This window comes from Herpailurus yagouaroundi, unplaced genomic scaffold, assembly GCF_014898765.1.
Source record: "Herpailurus yagouaroundi ecotype Mexico unplaced genomic scaffold, PumYag 203, whole genome shotgun sequence".
NCBI classification, from domain to species: domain Eukaryota; kingdom Metazoa; phylum Chordata; class Mammalia; order Carnivora; family Felidae; genus Herpailurus; species Herpailurus yagouaroundi.
The window spans coordinates 12,636,081-12,653,936 of record NW_024412434.1 but is presented as its reverse complement, the minus strand read 5'-3'; the positions used below and the strand labels follow the sequence as shown (position 1 = coordinate 12,653,936).

General features: G+C 48.1%; 1 long non-coding RNA gene across 1 annotated transcript; it reads right to left on the bottom strand.

Moving 5' to 3' along the window:
* Window positions 1-2,662: 2,662 nt before the first annotated feature.
* On the bottom strand, window positions 2,663-7,937 carry LOC121014718 (uncharacterized). Its single transcript, XR_005783392.1, has 2 exons — window positions 7,840-7,937; window positions 2,663-3,310 (listed from the first exon to the last, which is right to left on the bottom strand). It is a non-coding gene; the product is annotated as an uncharacterized LOC121014718 (long non-coding RNA).
* Window positions 7,938-17,856: the final 9,919 nt, after the last annotated feature.

Below are 17,856 nucleotides of genomic sequence, written 5' to 3'. Positions count from 1 at the left end.
CCAAAGGATGTGGGCTCCGGAAGCTGGAAGGCCAGGAAACAGACTCTTCCCTAGAGCCTCCAGAAAGGAACGCAGCCCTGCTAAAACCTTCATATCGCCCAGCGGGGCTGGTGTCAGACTTTCTACCTACAGACGGTGAGACGATAAATGTGCGCCGTTTTAAGGCACCAAGTTCAAGGTCATTTGCTAAAACAACCGGAGGAAATGAATACAGGCTTTTTCTGGTCATCATCTGGTGACACCCATTCTGGTTCCCAAGGGGTATTTCTTACAGAAGTGACACACATCATCCCCAAGATTTTTTTTTAATTTTTAATGTTTGTTTTTTTATTTTTGAGAAAGAGAGAGCACGCACAAGTGGGAGAGGGGTCAGAAAGAGAGGGAGACACAGACTCCGAAGCAGGCTCCAGGCTCCGAGCTGTCAGCACAGAGCCTGACGCGGGGCTTGAACCCATGAGCCGTAAGATCATGATCTGAGCCGAAGTTGGATGCTTAACTGATTGAGACACCCAGGCGCCCCAATATTTTTTTTCTTTTATCCTGGTATATCAGGCTAGTTGAATGCTCGGTCCCTAGGCCCCACAAATATGGGTAAAAGTGTCATCACACACGGGAGCCCCAGGGCCCTAGGAAGTACAGAGTGGCCAGGAAGGGTTATCGGAGCCGACAGTTATCAGAGCATGTTCAGGGGCTGCCAAGAGCACCCAAGTTCTGCCTCATAAACCCTTCAGTGCTTGCCAATCTCATCATCGCTACACACCCTATGCGCCCCAAGGTTTAAGAGAGTATGCTCTTCCATTTTGATTCATCAGAGATACATATAACTTCCAAACAAAGCTTGTGATTAACCCAAAATGGCCAGCGCTCTCTCCCAGTGATTCATAGAATTCCAGGCAAAAACAAAGCCAGGAGACTTTAGAAATCCAACCTCTAGTAAAGGTTTGATTTTTCTGCGTTTTGATTTAAGATTTAAAATACTTTGTGAGGCCCCATGACCAGCTCTACGGCCTTCCTAAAGGCCTCAGCTTGAGAACTGCTGAAAAGATTTCATTCAGGTGATCCATTTACCACCACCCCACCCCCATCTAACCCTGTTCACACAACTGTTATTTCTGAATACCTCTCAGCTCCCTGGGGGGGGGGGGGGGGGGGGGTTTTTTTTTTTTTTCATTATATTGGTAGATTCACTTCAAGCTTAGATTCTGATCTGTCAAATGGATAGCAATGGTGACATCCATTGTGAGCCTTGGGGAACTCCATAATCTAATCCTGAGGCTTTCCCCAGTCTGTCTCTGAGAAAAAAAAAGGGGGGGGGGCGCTGAAAACAAATCTTCTGCAGTCTCTTTTTACGGGCCTTATATTCCCATTCCAAACCTTTCCATTTATGGGCGTGTAACTATTAGAAACAGTATTGAAAACAGTTTAGATAAAACAGGCAATACCTATCTACTGAAGGTAAAGGCGTGCCTACCCTCTGACCCAGAAATTCCGCTTCTAGCTTTATACTCAAAGAAACGTCTGCCCATGCGCGCTAAGAGACACGTACAAGAATGTTCATAGCAGCATTATTCATAATGGCCCAAACTGGAAACATTGATGGAGAAACGCTACGTAAAGAGTGGGGTGTTCGTACAATGCTGTACTGGCCAGCATTGTGCTACCTGCCACGACGTGGATGCATGTCTATAGCGCTGAATAAAAGAAAGCAGATACGAAGGAATGTTCTACGATTCCATTTACGCGATGTTCAAAAAGCAGATGAAATCATGGTGTTTCAGGATTCAAGCTCAAGGAGACAGAATTCTAAAGAAAAAGGAGGAAGTGGTTACCATAGGAGGTTAATAGTATTACTCCTTTAATAGTTGTTACACCTTTCTAGATGTGAGGTATGTCCTTTTTCCACAGTCGGCATTTGAGGAACTTAACCAAGTCCAGACAGGCTCGTCTTGGGTCCAGTTAGAATAGCTTCTCCCAGAACTGGGCCAACTGCTCTGTTGCTCTCCCCAAACTGACGCTTCAGTCCAACGGTACCACTAAAATTGAATTCACATCCCTTTCTCTGTCTTCCCACTGAGATGCATGGCTCATGCTTAGATCACCCAGTAAGATTCCTTAAAGGAGCAGAGCTATAAGTTCTTACATCAGTAAGTCTCTAAATGCTTAGAGCAAGAATTCCTTTTTTTTTTTTTTTAGTGTTTATTATTTTTGAGAAAGAGAGAGAGAGAGAGTGCAAGTGGGAGAAGGGCAGAGAGAGAGAGACAGAATCTGAAGCAGGCTCCAGGCTCTGAGCTGTCAGCACAGAGCCCAACGCGGGGCTCAAACTCACAAACCGTGAGATCATGACCTGAGCCGAAGTCGTAATGTTCAACTGACTGAGCCACCCAGGCGCCCCTTAGGGCAAGAATTCTGACAAAGTTTTTAGAGTCTTCATTGTTAAGTTAGAATATTGATGTCTGTTTTGGAGGAATATATGTGAGCATAAATAAGATAATGCATGAAAGGTATTAAGCATAGTGTCTGCCCATAGCAGACTGTCTACAGACAAGAGTGCTCTTGCTTCCTTTTTTCTCTGAGACTCATCTTTTCCCCCCAGTGATGACAGGATCGAGGAAGAAAGAGAAAGAGAAGGGTCGTTTTCAGAAAACAAAGAGCACAAAACCAATAACTTCCAAGCATATTTTGTTGAGGTGGCGACATTCGTAAGAGGTCATTAGAGAGGTCCTTACCCAAACCTTGCATTCACCTGGACTGCTACCATATTTGGAATCATGCCGTTTGAGTCCTTCTTATAAGCTGGGGAACTGTCACCAGAGTGAATCATTTGCTTCATCATAGTTTTGTATGATGTGGTTTCTCCAAATGTAGTTATTAGGCCATTTTAGAATCAGCTGGTGTATTCAGGTGAGTAAAGCTAGACGCCGTAAGAAGCAGTCCCTGAATCTCAGTAGCTTTACCAGCAGAACACTGCAGTCACTGCTTATTTCAAGTTCATGAATAGGTTGTAAAGGGTGGTCTTCCCATGCAGGGGCAAAGATTCTTTCTACGTAATGTCTCTGCTATCATCCAGGGCCTCAGAGTCCTCTGCTAGATTCTTTGTGTCCAGCTGGCAGCTAACAAGAGACGAAAGGCCAATGTCATGAGAATGCAAGGGTAGTTTTAGGGACCAATGGTAGCAGTCATCTGTATCACCTTGCTTACATTCTATTCGTCAGGATTCAATCGCACAGTCCCACATAGCTGCAGGAAAGGCTGCGAGCTTTGTTTAGCTCTCTTCAGGAAGAAAAACAATTTTGGTGATCTCATTGCATACCTGGGGTGCAAAGATATGAAGTTCAGTATACATATTTGTAAATATGTTTTTTCAGTGACACTGATACTGAGTCAGAATATCTACAGCCTAGGAACGTGAAGTTGAAACAGATGATTTTCAGGGACACTAAACTGGCCCAGAGGTGTTTTTGATGGTTTCCAGCACAAGGGACAGCGGCAGCCCTGTCATTGATCTTACCTAAGATACCAACCTGGGTACCCTGAGTATTTTTGCAAATCTTTTAGAACGTGCGAGAACTGTAGTATAAGGACTCCCAGGATGGCTTGCCCTCCACACTCAGATTCCAACAGTGCACTGGGAGCGGGTAAGCATGGCGTTTGCCAGGTCCTTTTCTCAGCCGTTTTGTTCTTCCTCAGACAAAGGGGATATTGTAGGGCTATACTGAGTGACAGAAATAGAAGCCAGCCCACATAACTCAAATCCATTTACTTTAGGGACATTGTTGAGGTCAGTGCTCAAGACATTATTTTATGGAGACACATAGAAGAAATTTCTCTCAGGTGTCCATACTATAAATAGTTGTTTTTCTATGAGAAAGCAGTTGACTTGTATTTTACCCACTGTGAATCATGACATTTATCATGTTTCCTCTTTGTACTAACTTTTGGGAAGTTTGGAGCCAAAATTTTAGACCATCTGTTGCAAGTGTGCAGAACTTAGTTCCACTGTATCTTATTTTCTTACTTTTAACTCAAATATTTGTTTCTTTTCTTAACTTGTTAAAGTGTACATCTTCACACATGCTACTTGGTTCCTATTTTTAATGTGAAGGTCATAGAACTGGATTTTTAATTATTAAATATGACATTGTGACAGAAAAGTGAACAGAAATATTGGCCCATGGTGTTTCAATCATGTTTTAACCCCTGAGAAATGTTTCCCACAAATGACATGCAGTGACCCTTCATCACCCATTTAACCCAGTACCAAAAGACTTTCCTTAGAGACCTCAGAATAGAATATTAGTTAAAACCAGCTTTACTTTTCCAAGGTCACTCTGTCCCAGTCCTCATTTCTTTTTCTGAGATGTAATCCTCTTTTTCTGAGCCCAGAGATAGTACAGAACCTAAAAACCTTCAGGGAGTAGAATGTTGGGTGAACAGCTCTGGGCTTTGATAAGTTTCGCTCTCTGTCCAAACGTCCTCACAACAATGTTTAAAATCAAATTGTGGAAGGAAAGCCGGGACAAAAAAGTTCATGTACTTTGAAGACATTCTAAGACCATTATTTAGTAAAAATTTTCCCACAATGAATTTAGCTATGGAAGGGATTAAGAGAAAGGTACCCAAACATCCACTCAATTAACTAAAATTTAGTGGGCCTCTCTTTATGTTCTAGTGCTAGTGGCTTTGACGTTATTCCCACTTTACACTCGTGCACACACGCACACACACACACACACACGAAACAAGCACACCCTCTGGGAGGGAGGGAAGTATTAAGAGGGTGTAGTCGAATTTCTTTTGGCAGCTTCACTGGCCATTGATTTGGGAGACGTTGCCTCCGAAGGCGTGGCCTTTACCTTCAGCACCAAGGCCAGCGCACCTGGCTTTTTCCCGGGTTCCCCGTATCCTCACTAGCGAACTCGCACTCCCAGAACTGTGATAAAGAAATGTTCTTTGTCAGCTAAACTCGCCTTCCTTATTCTTAAAAGAACATCATAAATTGTTCTTCATGGAGCGGCCACCGGTACCAGCAGGAAAAGTTTCTGACAAGAGATGAAAATTTATTCGCGACCTGCCTCCTTCTGAATCTAAGCGCGCGCACACGCACACGCGCGCGCGCACGCTGCCAAATGGGCTCTTTTGGTCTGGTTCTGCTCTCATCACTCCCTCTTAGCATCGGGAAGCAGTTAGGAAGAGCATTCTTTGCCTCCTGTCCCAACAGAAAGTGACACACATGCACAGACGGAGACGGAAGGGGGGTGGGGGGGAACGCAAGTGCTCAGGCCTCTGGTCTTCTGAGATTTGTCCTTCTAAGAGCTTTTTACCTCTCGGGTTTGTGTATAACCCTTGACTTCAAGGCTAACAAACGAGAACAATCTACCAAAAAGATCGCCGTTCCCAACTAAAGTAATACAAACGCGAGGAAGACAAATCGGACCCTGGCAACATTATTCCCATTTCAAGAATGCGGAAACTGAGCCGGAGACGTTAAGCTACTTGCCCAAGAAAACACAGTGACCCAGTGACAAAGGCGAACCAAAAAGCCAGATTTCGTCTTCCTTCCTGTTGGTCTTTCATCAGCAATATATAGTTGCCAACTGTCTTCAGGAGCCCCAATTCTGTACCCCTCCCTCCGGCCCAATTATCTGAAAACCAAAAGAGTAGAAAATCGAAAATGAGATGGAGGTCGGCGGGGATGGAAGGCAGCGGATTGCTGCCGCTTCCTTGCTTCCTTTTTTAGAAACTAAAATCGACTCTGCTTTTCCTGGTTGACAGTCCCTTGCCTGCGGCGCGACTCCTGGCCTCGGCGGGGGTTCGCGCAATCTGGGCGCCTCCAGCTGCCCCTTCTCCTCCACAAGTCGCCAGCCAAAGAGCGTAGGGCCAAAGCGGGACGGAGCGAGGGTGCCCGGGAACCCGTGCCCGTGCCGTTGCCGGAGCCGCCCTGGGCGCACCGCGCTGGGCGCCGCTTGCTCTCGCTCGCCCCACGCGCTGCTTGTCCTGAAGCGCAGCGGCTGGCAGGGAGGCCGGTGGGCAGCCAGGGGCCCGCAGGGCTGAAGCCCGAGGCCCCGAGCCTGGGCAGCGTGGAGCGTGGAGCAACGGTTTCCCCAGCCAGCTCCCTCCATGGTTAGCACTCAGTGCCAGGGAGCAGCACGGGTCTTTCCTCGCCCCTCCCCAAGCGCACCCGGGCCAGCTTCCATCTGATTAGAATGTTTCTTCCATCTGATTAGAATGACAGTAGCTTTCAAGTCATTCATTATGAGAATTTTAGTCTTAAAAGAAAAAAGAAGGTCCCACTGTAATTGTGAGTTGTAATAAATGCAAACTTCTGGTGCCTTCCTCTGCAGTATGGAAGACAGTAAAAAATGTGTCTCGTCCAAGCGCACCCCCTCCCCAAGCCCATTGTGAAGTCAATCGCTAACAAAGGGGACGTGTGAATATTCAACACCGAGTCTTTCAGTTGTTATTTTCCGGAATCCCTGAGTCGGCTTTTTTTTTTTTTTTTAAATCGGCGAATACCTGTTTAAGTTTTAAAAGCACATGGAAATAGCCCGCGAGCGACCATATAATTTGATTTGCCAGGCAATCTGCAGAGCGATCGCACATCATTTATAATGTTCATTGAGCATTTTGCCTAATTGTGTCTGTCTCTGAAAGGGCAGCGCACCCCCTCCCGACCGCGAGCAGCACAAGTGGCGACATTCCCATGGAGCGGCCGCGCGGCAGCTTGCCGTATTCAGCGCTGGCGGCCGGGCCGCGCGCTTCCCCGCCCTGGCGACCGGGAGCCCCTGACACTAATAGCTCGCGGCTCAGGTACGAGCGGGCGCCGCGCTTGACTCCATTCAATTCACAACCGGCCGTGCTTGCAGGTGTCGCCTTTTGAAACCTCCATTCAGGCGGCCGCTGTTCACTTCTCGCTGCGCCGCGGGTTTTGTACAGGCGCAAGAATGGGGCTGATTATTCCCGTGCCCACATGCCGCCCCCGCACGCCCCCACCCCGTCGGGCGCGAGGCTTTCCTTGGCCAAAAGAGGCGTTTAATTAGTTCTGGGGCCGCAGAGAGCCAGCGTGACCGACAAAGCCCGGCTCCCCAGGTAACCCCGGTTCCCTGCGGCCCCGGGAGGGGGCGCGCGGCGCCAGAGCACCGGCCTCAGGCTGCGCGCTCCCTCCCGCGCCGCGGCGGCTCCCCTGCCCCCCCCCGCGGGCTCTCCCGCAGACCGAGGCTCGCTCGCTGGGTTTGGGTGACCTCGGCCAGCGGCTCCCGCTAGCCCCAGGCGCGGCCAGCCCGGGGCGCTGCTCCCCCTTCCCGCCTTTCTGCCCCCGGAGCCAGGACAGCCGGGTAGATGGGAGCTTAACTGGCAAAAGACGGTGGCTGTAGCTGTCTTGCGCGTGGGTGTTCTCCCCATTTCGTGTCATTCTCTCTTTCCCCCTCTCTCCCCACGGGGGCAATCTTTCCGGAAAACACTGTCCCCCTTTATCCTTAAGCCCCCGCGGCTCAGCGCTGCGTGCGCTAAGCTCAAGGCGCAAAGCTGGGCGCGCGAGATGGTGAATGGCTGCCTCGGCGCCGCGGCCAGTGACGCTCCTTTCGCAGCAGCTGCTCGGGCACCTGCGATGGCCCAAAATACACGCAGCGGCTAACGGCGCCGCATTCCCTGGCCCGCCTGCGCCACAGGTACAATCACCCTCCCACCCCACCCGCCCTTGGAGGGGTGCGCGCGCCCAGCCGGGGCAGCCCCTGAGCCGGGATCGCGCCCCCGAGAGCCTGGCCTTTTACTGTGGGCCGCGCACGCCCCCGGGAGAGAGGGGCCGGAGGCTAGGCGCAGTGTCGCCACACACCTGCGTTGTACCTTTCAGGGCGGAGTGGGCGTCGGCCGCCAGGCGGGGGCTGGGGCCCCTCCCGCCTTATCATTTGATTTCCGCGAGCGTCTGAGGACGCCGGCACCCATTCGTTCCACTCGCTGCGCTCTGTGAACGAGCCTGGGGCGGGCGGAGGGGGGCCGGGCTGGGGGAGGGCCGGGTGGTCTCACTCCCCCCTCCCGCCCCGCCGGCCGGGCTGGAGCACAAGTGTTGGGATTCCCACGGACCGGCGTGCTCTGCGGCTGGAGGCCCGGGCACCCGGGGCCCGGGAGACGTGGCGGACACAGAGGGGTTTGTAGACAGGGTGACCTCCGCGCTCCCTCTCTGAAAGGGCCTGAAAGGAGCCGTTTATGGTGCATTACCAGTCAAGGGCTCAGGTACCAGCGCCTTGTGTCGGGAAGCCCCGGCGGCCGCCCGTGCTGCAGGTGTCAACCATACAAACGCCCCGGGAAGGGGGGCTCTGAGAAGGGGGGCAGGGGAGGGGCGCTTGGCTGCGCCCGCGCCGGCCGTTCGCGCGGTTTAGTCTTTTTCTCTTCTTCCGCGAGAGCCGCCAGCCTGGGGTGCAGGCCCAGGTCTTGAGCGGGTGGAAGAGAAAGCAGCGGGGGCGGGGGACTACGGCAGGTTATTTATGGGACTCCCCGACCCAGTTTCAAGGCTGGCGGCAGAGGCAGGTCACAGGAGACGAGAACTGCTGAGTGGAGGCCAGGGCTGTGCCAGGGAAGGGGCATTTGCCGGTGTTGGGGTGCTCGAACCTCCAGGGGCCTGCTCGATTTAGCCTGAATTTCCCAAGTAGGCCCATCTGCGCCTTGTCTATCTTCCTGTGCAAAGATGGGCCTGAGTTTGGGTGCACCTTTTACAAAGGTGAAAGTACTGGCCTCTCTTCTCAGGCTCCCTCCCAGTGCCAGAGTCACCCCCTGCCCAGAAGAAACCGAGGAAGGTGCTATTCCCTAGGTGGGTGACCCCCGTGGACCCCTCTGTTCTCCCAAAGACCCCGGAAGCCAGGAACTCAAACCCCTCAGGTTGGCCTCTGTAAAGCAAAACTTCCTAATGCTATTTTCCTTAGGGAGGAGAATGTTAATGGAGTTGACTTCCTAGGTCGGCCCTCAAAAGCCTTCACGGAGTAAAAAAAAAAACTGTAGAAAAATAGCACGGGGCACTGTACTGTAACAAGTGGGGTTTAATGATTTTCAGGGCCAACCTGAAAAAGAGAATGAGGCAGACGCCAATTTTAGGAGGGTCTGAATGAATCCTGTGGGTACTCCCAAAGGTTTTAGAGGTGGTCTGCCTTATTTCCTTATCGGATATTAGCTTCTCGCTAATATTCTAATGTTTTCCTTTTGGCAGGTGCGTCACCATAATTTCGTTTATAGGCGTCATCTATTATTAGAATTGGCCTTTGACTAAGACTAAGAGATTTTCTTAAAGGAACAGAGCAATTGGAAAAGGGAACTGGTGAAAGGATAAGATGGGTGTGTGTCTGAAAAGAATAGTTTAAGAGAAGAAAGGGGGAGAATAGATTTCTTACAAAGTAAGAGAAAGTCCTTCCCATCTAAAAGCAAGGAGCAAATCACTTCCGCTCTCACAACTGAATTTCTTGAATAAGTTGCCCAAATCAGGTGTCTCTGTTTCCTCACCTTTATTCAGTCCTCAGCACACTGTATTCTGGCCTGCACTCTCACACTGAAACTCTCCTTAGCCCTTTTCACCAGTAACTTCCATGCCCCCACACCTAAGGATAACTTCCAGAACTTATCACGCCTAAAACTGCAGGAAACAGGCCCGCCATTCATCCTGATACCAAGAGCAGAATCCTCTGAATCATTTTTGTTTCTCTCTCTTTTCCAAGCCCCCCATTCAGTAAGTTACCACGTCCTAAAATCCCCTTTCTAGAATGTGTCTCCAATCTGCCGTCCCCAGTTCAGGCTTTCAGAATCTCTCAGCCATTCCTTGCAGTCTTCTGATTGGCCTCCCTGCCTGCCTGTAATCCTGCTTTGCTCCAGTCCGTTCTCGTTCTCCAACCTGGCAGCCTAAGGGTCCTTTCTAAACGGTAAAGTTGATCATGTTACCCCCTGCTTAAAACCCTTCCCTGGCTTCCCCATTCCCTGACTGCTTATGTAGGAATTGTAAACTTGTGCTACTCCAGGGCTCCGGTGCTAGTCAATCACACACATTGTAAAGAATAAGACAAACACATTTTAACATAATGAGGTAAAAATATAGATTATAGGGGCGCCTGGGTGGCTCAGTCAGTTGAGCATCTGACTCTTGATTTCCGCTTTGGTCATGATCCCAGGGTTGTGGGATAGAGCCCCGAATTGGGCTCTGTGCTGAGTGTGGAGCCTGCTTAAGATTCTCACTCTCTCACGGGGTGCCTGGGTGGCTCAGTTGGTTAAGCATCTGCCTTTGTCTCAGATCATGATTTTGCAGTTCCTGAGTTTGAGGCCTGTGTCCGGCTCTGTGCAGATGGCTCAGAGCCTGGAGCCTGCTTTGGATTCTCTCTCTCTCTCTCTCTCTCTCTGCCCCTCCCCTGCTTGAATGCTCTGTCTCAAAAATAAACATTTAAAAAAATGTTTTAAAAAGATTCTCGCTCTCTCTCCCTCTGCTTCTCCCCAGCTCACACCCTGTCTTTCTCTCTAAAAATATAGATATAGATTATAATTCAATATTTTCTTCTCATACTCCAGTGGATCTTCTTTCCACTCTGGAGATGATTGGTCTATGTTATGCCAAATCCCTTAATACAGTTTACAAGGTCTTTCTTAATCTAGGCCCTGCCTACATTTCCATTCTCATCACCTCTCTTTACTTCATCCTTAATAAAGGTCTTTTATTTCTTCAAAGCCATGACAACCATTCCCTGTTTGTCTGTTTCACATTTATTTCAACCTCTATTTGCTATCCCCAGTAGGCGGTAAGCTCCATGAAAAAAAGATCTGCTGTATTTATCATTCTGTCACCTGTGCTTATCACCATTCCTGGCACAGAATGGGTTCTTGATAAATATTTGCCACACAGGTGAACATGGTGCTTCTCAGAAGCAGCCATTTTTTTTCCACAAAAAGACTAGAAAGCAGAGAAAACTGCCCCATAGACATTAAGAACCAAGCAGAGGTTACAGAGGGAGCAAAATGAGGCACAGGAAAGATGGAGAGAGTGTCCAGACATCTTTCCGGATCATGAGGCATTGACTAGGATACAAATTAGGCTGCTCTATAAACAGGGTAAAATTGGGGCGCCTGGGTGGCTTGGTCGGTTGGGCGTCCGACTTCGGCTCAGGTCATGATCTCACGGTCCGTGAGTTCAAGCCCCGTGTCGGGCTCTGGGCTGACGGCTCAGAGCCTGGAGCCTGCTTCAGATTCTGTGTCTCCCTCTCTCTCTGCCCCCTCCCCTGTTCATGCTCTGTCTCTCTCTGTCTCAAAAATAAATAAAATTTATTAAAAAAATAAAAAAATAAAAAAAATAAATAAAACAGGGTAAAATAGAGTGGTTCAAATGGGACGGAATTCTGTTTCTCACAAAAACAAAACAAAACTGGACAGGCACTCCAGGCTTGGTGTGGGGTCTTAATGACGTGGGCGATTCAGACTCCTTCTGTCTAGTTGCACACACATCCTCAACCTCTAGCTTTCATCTCGTGGTTCAAAGTGGCTGCTCCAGCGGCTGCCATTGCATCCGTATTCCAACCAGTAGAAAGAGGGCAAGTGGCAACACAGGGCGCGTTCTTCCCCAGAGATCGAGCACCCGAAGGGAGTATCATTTCTGCTCACGACCTGTCAGTTAGAAGTTAGTTTCAAAGCCACACTGAGCTTACAAGAGCAACTGGAAAATGCAGTTTTCATGCTGGGTGCCCGTGTGTCCAGCTAACATTGTGGGGTTCTGTGACCAAAGGGAGAAGGAGAGACCGGACATCAGAGTTTCCAGTATCCAAGACACCCCGTCCTGTTGCCTTCCCGAGGCCTCGCTAAATTCCTGCTCTTGGATTCCCGGAATCGCCCGGTATCCCATGCCATAGCCGTCTCTGAATGTTTAAGGTAGTTCAAGTTGTTTTCTGTGAGCTGGAATCAGATTTTAAACTAGTATGCTAACGTACTGAGTTATGTCTACAGTGGCCCAAGGTAAAGGGCTGCAAGACAGGTGTATCAGGTTAAGCCAGGTTATGCTGCAGCAGCCGCCCCAAATCTCAGTGGCTGAACCCAACTAGAAGTTTCCAGTCCAGGTTCCCTGTTCCATGAGGGTTTTCAGGGGGACCCTGTGCATCACAGTCACTCAAGGTCCCAGGCTCACAGACGTTTTGCTTCTGGGAGGAAAAGCAAATGGCACGCCGGCTCTTAGCGCTTCTTCCCAGAAACGCCATGTTCGTTCTACTCATCTCGTATTTACCCCAGACCCACAGCTCACCCCGAAGACAGTAGGGAAGCCACAAGCTTATCTGTCACCTGCCTGGAAGAAGACACAGAGATCCACAGCTTGTCCTGCCAGCTCACCACACAGGTGGCGACCTAAGAGTGGACGCTTTTCGGGTTAACCCTTATTGTAAAGCACCTGGAATGCCTAACATGATCCTTCTGTGCCTTCCCCTCTTCTCTGCTCAGATCTGTCCAGCCGAAGAGGAAAAGCGCTAAGTACTGCGGGCCTCTAAGGCCAGTGTCAACATAAAGCTCTCACCTCACTTTAAATCAGGGTGGCGAGAAGTCAAATGGGTGAGGCATCGGCAGCTTTGTCCTTAGTTTCACCCAAGACACCTCCTGCACATTTTCCTACTCCCACACATTCCACATTAGGAATCTCTACCCATTTTCCTACTCTCTCTTGGATCTTTACAATGGGCTTGTGCTCGGGTAGGTTTCAAGCATCTGGAAAAAAAAGACACGAGGACCTGTGTGAGAAAGGAAGGTGTTCTGCCCTGAGGAAAATACAGAGAAAGAGCCTTCCAAGGCTGGCAAAGACTAAATAAAGGTGAGAGATTCCAGGGGCTTCAGGAAATCTCCGACTGCTCCCAAAATGTTGCAAGAAGGCCACGTTTTAAAAATTCGTCCCCGTGATTTATGGCATTACCTCTCAAGGGCACTAAAACATGCCAGAGAGATGACCCCTCGGTTGCTATGGGAGGCTCACACCTTAGTGGAGCAGATGTTTTCCTTTATGGCCTCTGGCTGAGATCAATGGCCCTGAAGTAATCTGCTTTTAAAGAGGGCAGAAAGGATAATTTGGAGCACCGGACATTCTTTGAGGACACGGGTCTTGGTGGGGCATAGATGTGGTCATCAGGAGGCCACTCCGTGCCGGAGCGGAGGCACGACCAAGAAAGGAGACCCAAAAAGGCAAAGTGAAATGCACTGACCGTGGGCTTGCTGGAGGCCCGGCCTGTCACATCCCATGGATTTGCTGGCACCCACTCCCCTAAAGCAGGGAAAACCACGGGCGATTGCCTGCCTTGGGCTTTTGTAAATGTATTCAAACTCCCACCAACACGTTTCTGCCCCTTCCTGTGTGATTAGACTCACTCAAGGCTCGCCTAACACAGTATCGTTCTCCTTACAAACCTCTCGCGCTGATCCCTTAACCCTCCACAATAGCCCTTACTACGCTGGATTGAAACGATCGCTCCCTCTCCAACTACCCCAAGGATGTCTTAAGTCAGAGAGACTGCATTTTATTTATGTTGCTGTATCCCCAACATTTAACATGGTGACTGAACACAGTTGATGCTCAAAACATGGTATTTTTAATGTTTAGTTTTGAGAGAGAGAGACAGACAGAGCATGAGCAGGAGAGGGGCAGAGAGAGAGAAAGAGAGGGAGGCACAGAATTCGAAGTAGGCTCCAGGCTCTGAGCCGTCGCGGGGCTCTAACCCACAAACTGCGAGATCATGACCTGAGCCCAAGTCGGACGCTTAACAGACGGAGCTATCCAGGCACCCCTCAAAATGTGTTTTTAAAGGGATAAATTGAGACTTGAAAGAAAGCGTGTTCACATTGTCTCAGTATTTCCACATGATGCAAAAAAAAAAAAAAAAATAATAATAATAAGACACTTCGGCTTTAAAAAAGAAACGTAACTGATTGTTTGGCATTATATAGACCAGCAGTCTCCAAAGTGAACAAGATGTTCCATTGGACTACAGGAAAAATCTTAGAACTTTAATTATATTTTTTTCTCATCTTCCTAAAATTTCTTTTTATACATGTTTATAAATGTATGCAATATATTAATACAGTCTTATTTCTATGCAATTTTAAATGCATCAATATACATAAATTCACATTTAGAGTACGTGCTCAAACACGGTAGTGATAAGATGTGAGGCACAGCCTATCTTATTCCCTACACACGCACAGTGTTTTTCTCTCCTTATTTAACGGCATTCCAAATTTTAACCAGGACGACCACTGGCTACCCACTTAAGACCATATTGTCAGCTTCCCTTGGAGCTAACAGCGGCCATGTGATGGCTCAGGCCAACCGAATGTCAGCAGCTTTGATGGGTGCAAACTTCAGGTCATGTTCTTCAAGTTTTGTTTTGTTTCGTTTTGTTTTGTTTTTTAAGTTTATTTATTTTGAGAGAAAGAGAGAGAAAGAATCCCAAGCAGGCTCAGTGCTATCAGCACAGAGCCTGACTCGGGGCTTGAACTCAAGAACCGGGAGATCATGACCCAAGCTGAAATCAGGAGTCGGAGGCTTAACTGACTGAGCCACCCAGGCACCCCCAGGTCACGTTCTTAAAAGGAAAGGAGTGTGCCTTTTGTTTTTCCTTCTTCTTGGTGGCTGGGAGGCAGATATAAGGGTGGGAGCTGGAGCGGCCATCTTAGACCTGGGATTCGGAGACATGTTTCAGGAAGACAGAGTAGCAAGTCACAAGGAAGTTTGACCCCGGCCCATTTAGTCTCTGTATAAACTTCAGATTGCTTATGCTTGGATTATTACATGAGAGAGATATAAAGGTAATTTTTTTTAGGCTTATTTATTTATTTTGAGAGAGAGAGAGAGGAAGAAAGAGAGAGGGAGGGGCAGAGACAGAGTGAGAGGGAGAGAGAGAGAGAGAGAGAGAGAGAGAATCCCAAGTGGGTTCCACACCAATAGCACAGAGTCCAGAGCAGGGCTCAATCCCATGAACCATGAGATCATGACCCAGGCCGAAACCAAGAGCTGGACGCTCAACTGACTGAGCCACCCAGGCACCCCTAAATGTAATATCTTAATTGCTCTTATCTTTAGATATTTGTTAAAGAAGTCAGACCTTTATCCAGAATAATGCAAGGTGTGCAGTCAAAAAAAACTGGAGACAATCAAAGTCTTAAATCGATTCCTTTATATAGACAAGCAGGGCTCCAGGTAAGAGATACAAATGGAAGAGAACTGTTCGGTTTTGTTTTTTTTTTTAATGCCTGTGATATCACTTCTCATTCATACCTTTAACTCGCCTTACTGTGAGTAAACATTTCACAGAATATAAGCGTATGCACTCATTACATGGTACACTTTAAACGTATATAGTGTGATAGAGTGATATATCACTATATCTCAATAAAGCTCGTTCCCCAGCTTTGGATATATATTATGTACCTATACGTGTATAGGCACGTATATGTGTATCTGTCCTTACATACGCATGATCTCAACGCTTTTCACAGAAAAACCAAACAACCACCAGTAAAAGCTTTTATGGGGGGGGGGGGGCGCCTGGGTTACTCAGTTGGTTAAGCGTCCGACTCTCAGTTTCAGCTCAGGTCACGATCTTCTGGTCTCATGAGTTTGAGCCCCCACGTCAGGCTCTGCACTGGCAGTGCTGAGCCTGTTTGAGAGTCTCTCTCTCCCTCTCTCTCTGCCCCTCCCCCACTCACACTGTCTCTGTGTCTCTCAAAATAAATAAATAAAACTTAAAAAATATTTTAAAAGGTAAGTTTTTATGGGCCCTCAGGGTCAGCTTAAATTATTATTAATATGAAATTGCTTAAATATTTGCTAATATAAAGTTGGCATCCACTCTAGATGCGTGTTGTTCTTTGATTTCTTTTTAATCTAGAAGTCAATAGAATTCAAACTAACCTTAATGCGACCGATGATTGACTTGTGGTAACGACATTCACCATTCACAAAGTTGACGTGATGTTGGTCCCTACGGTGTATTCATTTCTCCCCCACTTTAATTAATTAATTTATCATGGAAACTACCACAACGGCTGTGTTTGTCTAGCCTGTGTTGTGGTTAGTCAGTCTTTTCTGGGCGCAGGCACAATGTCTGTGTGTTTTCTTTAGCAGTTAAAATAGCCTCTCTGTTGGTACCACCACAGTCTTAAACTTGAATGTTAATTCAAATTCAGGCTCCAAGTTCAAAAGCAGGCCAGGTTATAGGGTGGTCATCCAGATGGAACAGAATATGCTCATACTTTGTTGTCATTTTAAAACGATCATCTATGTTCATAGCAGCACTCTCAACAATAGCCAAATTATGGAAAGAGCCTAAATGTCCATCAACTGATGAACGGATAAAGAAATTGTGGTTTATATACACAATGGAGTACTACGTGGCAATGAGAAAGAATGAAATATGGCCCTTTGTAGCAACATGGATGGAACTGGAGAGTGTGATGCTAAGTGAAATAAGCCATACAGAGAAAGACAGATACCATATGGTTTCACTCTTATGTGGATCCTGAGAAACTGAACAGAAACCCATGGGGGAGGGGAAGAAAAAAAAAAAAAAGAAGAGGTTAGAGTGGGAGAGAGCCAAACCATAAGAGACTCTTAAAAACTGAGAACAAACTGAGGGTTGATGGGGGGTGGGAGGGAGGAGAGGGTGGGTGATGGGTATTGAGGAGGGCACCTGTTGGGATGAGCACTGGGTGTTGTATGGAAACCAATGTGACAATAAATTTCATATATTGAAAAAAAAATAAAATAAAACGATCATCTACACAAGGCCACAAAACAAATGAGAAAAAGTCATAATTTATGGAGCTTTAATTTAAGAAATACAGATCCAGGAAATCCAAAGTCCACGGGAATGAGAGCTCTAATGAGAGGTTCTCACCAGGACAATCAGATTCCTGGGTATGGAAACATCCCTTGTTACGAAGAGTGGAAAAGGCTCTAATCCACGGATTAGATTTCCTTCCAGGTGAGGAAAGACCTCTGGTTTCCCCAAAGGGCCAGTAAGAATGGAGGCGTGAGGGGGAAATCCAGCCCCCGCCCCACTCTCGTATGCCAGGTCTCAGTGTGGGTCTAACCAGTGTCTCTGAGAGGCTCCTGCGGAAGAGAAACAGGACAGACAGCTTGGCCTCCGTGAACACCCTCAGTCGAGTGCTGGGTTCTTGCTCTGCCCCTTTCCAGGCTTTTCTCCATGGGCCACAGTGTATAAATGGGTCATTCCTCCGGCCCCCACCGTATAGCCATGAACATTAGCAAAAGACTATAAACTATAGCAAAAGACTACAACTATTAGCCTAATCCGAACTGCCCCCAAAAGTTCTGAGAACAGCTGCACCTCCTCGTGTCAATGGGGAGTGAAGCTTAGCATTTGTTGATCCATTTGTCGATACGTGTCCACTCTCCCTCTGGGGACCGAGTAGAGGTTGGCTGGCAAAGCCAATAAGAACGACTCCCATCTGGCTATTAAGACTTCTGCTTCCCACTGACAGTCTATCCTTGTCCGTTCCACCAGTGTTTACTGAGCATCTACCCCTGCGAAGCCACTTACTGACCAGCCGCTACTGTGTGCCTGGCCCTGTATTTATATTGCACTTGACTCTCACACTATGCAATGAGACGGTAGTGTTATTATTTCCTTTCGCATATGCAGAAATGGAGGCACAGATGGATTCACTGCGTTGCCCAAACAGATGATCGGTAGCAGAGCCACTGGAATCCAGGCTCCAGTGTCGACTCGTGAACTCTGTGCTACCCAGCCTCTCCGGCTTAATGCCCAGGGATTGCAGTGGAAAGTGAGGGGCTACTTTCCAGGTCACAGAAATAGGCTTAAATCTCTAGTGGAGGCTTAAGACCCTGAG